The sequence below is a fragment of the Euprymna scolopes genome, chromosome 44 (assembly GCF_053919585.1).
Source record: "Euprymna scolopes isolate OS-2025 chromosome 44, ASM5391958v1, whole genome shotgun sequence".
Lineage (NCBI taxonomy): Eukaryota > Metazoa > Mollusca > Cephalopoda > Sepiida > Sepiolidae > Euprymna > Euprymna scolopes.
The window spans coordinates 31291964-31299463 of record NC_136525.1 but is presented as its reverse complement, the minus strand read 5'-3'; positions in this window follow the sequence as shown (position 1 = coordinate 31299463).

The following is a 7500-nucleotide window of genomic DNA, read 5'->3' as shown; positions in this document are numbered from 1 at the left end:
TATATATATATTAGTATATATATATATATATATATATATTAGTATATATATATATATATATATATATATTAGTATATATATATATATATATATATTAGTATATATATATATATATATTAGTATATATATATATATATTAGTATATATATATATATATATATTAGTATATATATATATATATATATTAGTATATATATATATATATATATTAGTATATATATATATATATATTAGTATATATATATATATATATATTAGTGTATATATATATATATTAGTGTATATATATATATATTAGTGTATATATATATATATATATTAGTGTATATATATATATATTAGTATATTTGTGCAGCATTTTTTCTCTTATGCATGTTTTGTTAACCAGCAGGGATAATTCTTTCCTGTTTTTCTTGTAATCCATTGATCACTCGCCTGATGGAAGTCAAAAACATCGCGACTATGGCAAATTTCTTTTTACACTCGAACAAATATTGGTTCGCCAAAAGTAGTAAATGGCTTTCAAGAAAAACAAACAGGAATTATCCTTGCTGTTCGACGAAACACACACACACACACACACACACATGTATATATATTGTCTATTTAGGCAGTATGTTTTCATTCAGACAAGTGTTGTTGAATAGCACAGAGTGTTTTTGTTTAATAAGCATTTTTGTAATTTGTCAATTTTTCGAATTATCATTCTTATTTCTCAGTCGAATCTGCGCAAGAACGTTCTATAGTCGTCTTAGTTCATCTTTTTTTATTTTAGTTGGTTTTTGCAAGTACTTTCAACTGAGTTTCATCAGTCGTCTTCAGGCAGTTTTGGATTACTATTTCGTTTAAAATCTGGATGCTTTCATATACTTCTGTTAAAATTACACTTTAGATGGTTCTTTGACATTCTTCAGCCAATTGTTGCAGCGTTATATTTGGTTCTTTTTCCAATCTGCTTAGTGCCCAGGTCGATACTAAGCCCTGAATGAAAATCAGGACCTTAAAGTTATTGGCCGTCAGTGAGGATAGTCCGAAGTCATCACAATGTCTATTTACGACTGAAGCAAATGTGGTGTAATCTTGGTTTTCTTTGCGTGTCAGATTAATGCATCTCCATATTTTATGGAAAAAGCTGATTTTTGGACAGTATAATTCCATCAAAATTTCACTGTCTCTTCGAAGGACAATTCGCTCGTCTGTTTAGGGATGATGTAGTCCACGAACTTATGTTTTACAGCTCCCAGTTTTTGTAATAATTTATAAATTCGGATTTTGTAATAAAAACCATCTGCTCGCTCCATGACTTACAATCAATCTTGAATAGGTCACCAAATCTACGAAAATTAAATATTCCATCACTTTTCAGGATGATAGTGAAATGTGTCTAATGTTGACCAGATCGCTGTTTGGAACAAAACATTCTGGTCTGACTCGTTGAAATCTTTTTTTCTTGTATTTTTTTTCTGCTGAATTTCCTTCTTTCCCCTTCTCTTTCCATTCTTTCTTATTTTCTTTCCACTTCTCTTTCTCTTTTTTCTTCTCTTTCTCTTTCTTTCTTTCTCTTTCTCTTCTTCTCTTTGTTTCTGTAATTCTAAAGCCTGAGTCTGCTGTAAACCTATCATTTAAACTAGTTGCTCTAAAAGCTCTTCTATTTTGACAAATAAATAGACTCACAAGACAAATCTGAGACTAAGAAATGCTAAGCAGAAAACCTGCTACTTTACTGAGAAGATATGCCAAATTGATAGTAATTGTCTGTATTTTATGCCAAATTGATTGTAATTGTCTGTATTTTATGCCAAATTGATAGTAATTGTCTGTATTTTATGCGAAATTTATAGTAATTGTCTGTATTTTATGCCAAATTGATAGTAATTGTCTGTATTTTATGCAAAATTGATAGTAATTGTCTGTATTTTATGCCAAATTTATAGTAATTGTCTGTATTTTATGCCAAATTGATAGTAATTGTCTATATTTTATGCCAAATTGATAGTAATTGCCTGTATTTTATGCCAAATTGATAGTAATTGTCTGTATTTTATGCGAAGTTTATAGTAATTGTCTGTATTTTATGCCAAATTGATAGTAATTGTCTGTATTTTATGCCAAATTTATAGTAATTGTCTGTATTTTATGCCAAATTAATAGTAATTGTCTGTATTTTATGCCAAATTTATAGTAATTGTCTGTATTTTATGCCAAATTAATAGTAATTGTCTATATTTTATGCCAAATTGATAGTAATTGTCTATATTTTATGCCAAATTGATAGTAATTGCCTGTATTTTATGCCAAATTGATAGTAATTGTCTGTATTTTATGCCAAATTGATAGTAATTGTCTGTATTTTATGCGAAATTTATAGTAATTGTCTGTATTTTATGCGAAATTTATCGTAATTGTCTGTATTTTATGCGAAATTTATAGTAATTGTCTGTATTTTATGCGAAATTTATAGTAATTGTCTGTATTTTATGCCAAATTGATAGTAATTGTCTGTATTTTATGCCAAATTGATAGTAATTGTCTATATTTTATGCCAAATTGATAGTAATTGCCTGTATTTTATGCCAAATTGATAGTAATTGTCCGTATTTTATGCGAAATTTATAGTAATTGTCTGTATTTTATGCCAAATTTATAGTAATTGTCTATATTTTATGCCAAATTTATAGTAATTGTCTGTATTTTATGCGAAGTTTATAGTAATTGTCTGTATTTTATGCGAAATTTATAGTAATTGTCTGTATTTTATGCGAAATTTATAGTAATTGTCTGTATTTTATGCGAAATTTATAGTAATTGTCTGTATTTTATGCGAAATTTATAGTAATTGTCTGTATTTTATGCGAAATTTATAGTAATTGTCTGTATTTTATGCGAAATTTATAGTAATTGTCTGTATTTTATGCGAAATTTATAGTAATTGTCTGTATTTTATGCGAAATTTATAGTAATTGTCTGTATTTTATGCGAAATTTATAGTAATTGTCTGTATTTTATGCGAAATTTATAGTAATTGTCTGTATTTTATGCGAAATTTATAGTAATTGTCTGTATTTTATGCGAAATTTATAGTAATTGTCTGTATTTTATGCGAAATTTATAGTAATTGTCTGTATTTTATGCGAAGTTTATAGTAATTGTCTGTATTTTATGCGAAATTTATAGTAATTGTCTGTATTTTATGCGAAATTTATAGTAATTGTCTGTATTTTATGCGAAATTTATAGTAATTGTCTGTATTTTATGCGAAATTTATAGTAATTGTCTGTATTTTATGCGAAATTTATAGTAATTGTCTGTATTTTAGTCGAAATTTATAGTAATTGTCTGTATTTTATGCGAAATTTATAGTAATTGTCTGTATTTTATGCGAAATTTATAGTAATTGTCTGTATTTTATGCGAAATTTATAGTAATTGTCTGTATTTTATGCGAAATTTATAGTAATTGTCTGTATTTTATGCGAAATTTATAGTAATTGTCTGTATTTTATGCGAAATTTATAGTAATTGTCTGTATTTTATGCGAAATTTATAGTAATTGTCTGTATTTTATGCGAAATTTATAGTAATTGTCTGTATTTTATGCGAAATTTATAGTAATTGTCTGTATTTTATGCGAAATTTATAGTAATTGTCTGTATTTTATGCGAAATTTATAGTAATTGTCTGTATTTTATGCGAAATTTATAGTAATTGTCTGTATTTTATGCGAAATTTATAGTAATTGTCTGTATTTTATGCGAAATTTATAGTAATTGTCTGTATTTTATGCGAAATTTATAGTAATTGTCTGTATTTTATGCGAAATTTATAGTAATTGTCTGTATTTTATGCGAAATTTATAGTAATTGTCTGTATTTTATGCGAAATTTATAGTAATTGTCTGTATTTTATGCGAAATTTATAGTAATTGTCTGTATTTTATGCGAAATTTATATTCACAAAGAAAAAAAAATCACGTACATGTTAGGTTTTAACAGAAAAAAATGTTCAATTTTAAACAAAAGACAAAAATTGCGAATTGTAACCCTCTCGAGAAAAAATAAGAAGAATTTTTAGTCCAGGACAATTGGGAAAAATAAAACGAATTGAAATCCCTTTTCTTAGCAAATTTCCAGTCGAATATTCACTTTGTTGTCCTGAATTCTCGTAATGGAAAATGCGGTTAATATACTTTTTTCACTAGAAAGTGAACAAAAATGCTAACTTGCAATAAACAGTCCGAAAATAAAGGCTTTTGGATAAAAGAAAAAATTCTAGGACAATAAAATGTTTCAAATTTGAAAACTTTGCATGACTTGCACAAACCAATAGTTGAGTTGTGTTGCAAACGGAATTTTCCCTTTTTTTCTGGCCTTACAGGGACAATCTGGTCCTTCAGCTTTGTCAACATTTCAACGTAACGGTCAGTTAATCTTTGTTCCAAGAAACTCAACAGGATGCATCTCACTGAGATGCCTAGAGATATCTGCGTCTTGAACTCCTTTGCTGGGGAGCGTGAGTAGTACCATTCCATCGACTGCCGTTTGGACGCCAGCTCGAACTGGTGACACTACATCTTGTCACCAGGGATGATGCGGTCCATGAATTCATCACATTTAGCTTCGTATTGATTCAACAAGTCCTGACAGACGTCTCATCGGTGGTTCTTTTGGTCCTGCGTAAACATTCATGGAACCCACCTAACACCCATTTTGCTGTACCCTAGAGATGACAATATCGTTGCCAGTGCACCAACGTCCATGTTCAACTCTATATGTATTTCAGTCACCGTTATCTTCCGATCAGTGCGTATGAGTCGAGGTGTACACTACAAAGTTTCTGTGGTGATGACTGTGCATGGGCGCCCAGAGCGCATTTTGTCACTCACATTTCTGTTGCCACTCTGAAATCTACGAACTCCTCGCCTAACTGTGCTGACATCAACTGTATTCGTAAATATTCAACAGGCGCCGGTGAATGATAGGTTCAATTTTTTCAGTTTGGATATTCATAATAGGTTTTTTTAAGAGTCTAACCGTCAATATCCGCAAAAGACAGATTTTGTATGGAACTTTGTTGTTATGATAAGGTGCAGCGGACTATGTATCACGGTATCCGTTCAATGCACAGTTAAGGATCAAGGATCAATAGGGATTAGTATATAACGCAAAACGAGCACATATTTAATGATATTTGATTATCAAGCATAACATCTTTTAAAAATGTATGCAATACTTTGACATTATTTTTAATTTATATTTTTTCTCTCTCTTTCAATCTTTGACGATATTACACACATATTTTTTTTTACATAGGCATCACTTATCAAGGCCGATAGGCCACTCAAGGATAAGGGTTAAAGAGTGTAGAGTAGTCAAAAGGACAATATAGTAATCAATAGTAATGGAAGTTCGGTAAATTTGTTAACTTAAGTGGAACGGCTCATCAGAAACTTGTTCACGTTGGACTTGAAGACAACCATATTATAGACAGCTGGAAAGCAGGAAAACGGAAGACAATTCCACAGGCGTTCAGTTCTAAGGAAGAAACTTTGATCATGGAATCTATGTTTAGGTTTAGGTACAGATAAAGAGTGGGGAAAATTATTGATAATGTTTTCAGCTAGTCTAGTGTTTCTTGTGAAAGTTTGGCGAGGGGGGACCATAGATTGAAGCTCAGTTGAACACTTTCCATGAAAATAACGATAAAGCAGAGACAAACTCGCAACATGTCTTCTGTGAGATAGAGAGGTTGCAGCGAAGAGAAAAGAACATCTCCCACCAGGCCACGAAGTCTATTTTGAACCCTATCAAGGCAGGACAAGTCTTTTCTAGCAGCTCCTGCACATATGTGATAACAGTATTCCATCCTTGGACGTATCTGGCTCTTATATAGATAGAGAATTGCATCAGCAGTGAGATATCTACTGGATCGATAGAAGGATCCGATCATTTTTCCAGCGGCCTTGGCAACAGATTTGATGTACGTATTCCATTTAAGATCAGGTCAAGCCCAGAAGCCTGTCAAAACTTGAGGCCTCCCCAAGACGAGAGCCATTCATTTTAATTGATGCCAGATGGGGATCAGAATGTTGCTGATTTAAAGATAGAAGCTTTATATATATATATATATATACAGAGAGAGAGAGGGGGGAGGGAAAGTATGTAAATTTAAAATAATGTAAAAATTTTGAAGCATTAAAATGTTGTTTTAATAATTTTTTATTCAATATTTCCAACGGTTTTTGTTTTTCATCGAGAATAATCAGAAAACCATGAAAAAAAAAACAACAAATAAACGGAAATGAGATCATATCTGTATGGTGTATGAGTGCGCTAGAAATTCGACGGTGAAATCTGTTTTTTTTCTTTTTTGGTGGGGATGGTGGATGGGAAGAAATCGCTTTGTTTTGTTGAAATATTTTTTGGATAACTTTTATTTTTCTCAAAAAATGTGGTCATGTAACATATAAAGTTTCTTGCAGATAAAATTTTTTTTTTATTTAAAAAACATTTTATCTGCAAGAAACTTTGCTTCATCATAATTTAACCAATCACGCGATACTTATACTGAAAACATACATAACAGTTTTTGACAAAATAAAAACATAATCAAAAGTAATGACAGCATCTAAAAAATAAATAGCAGTGCGTTAGAAATACTAATCACTTGATTAAAACAACACAATCATTTTCATGCTTCAATCACCATCAATCTTATTCAAAATATATCTCTAAAAGCCTATGTGAAATACCAAACAAAAACACACACACACACACACACATATATATATATTAGTAACTAAGGTAAGTGTAAAAATCCAGTGAATCCTTAATATTGAAGACATTATTTGGCTACACATTTGAAAATATGTTTCGGTTATAGCTTAAACAGACAGACCCCTTCATACCAAACCATTTTCACTAAAACAGACAGACCCCTCTAAACTAAAACGCTTTCACTACGGATGCAGTGAATAGAATGAAATGACATTTCTTTCTATCGATCTTTGATTCGAACTAGCCTATTTCTTCGGGTTTTTTCTTTACTACTGAAAAAATTATATGTTTTACCTGTTGATTCCTGAAACTATTTATGTTATAACGACGTAAAAAAGCGGAAGAAACTGATTGCAAATCCAACGGAAGAAGGAACGAAGAGAAAATAGCAAAAAAACTGACAAGCGAAAAAAGTAAAATAAATTCACGAGAGGTAATGTAAAAAAGTGAAATTTATGTCAATTATTTCTGACTGATTTTATTCATAGTCGTGTACGTTCTAAATCTAAATAGATTAACAATTGCACTTTTCACATTTGGAATTCATGTTATTTTTGAACTGCTGTTGTTTAAAGTTGTGATTGTGCTGTTTAAATAAAAAATACAGTTGTTTTAATTTCATGGTTAGCTGTTTTAATTTGAAATACATATGAAGATTTGGCTATTTTAATTTAAACTCATAATTTCTTTACTTTTGACCTTGGTTGTTTTAATTTGATGTTTAATTA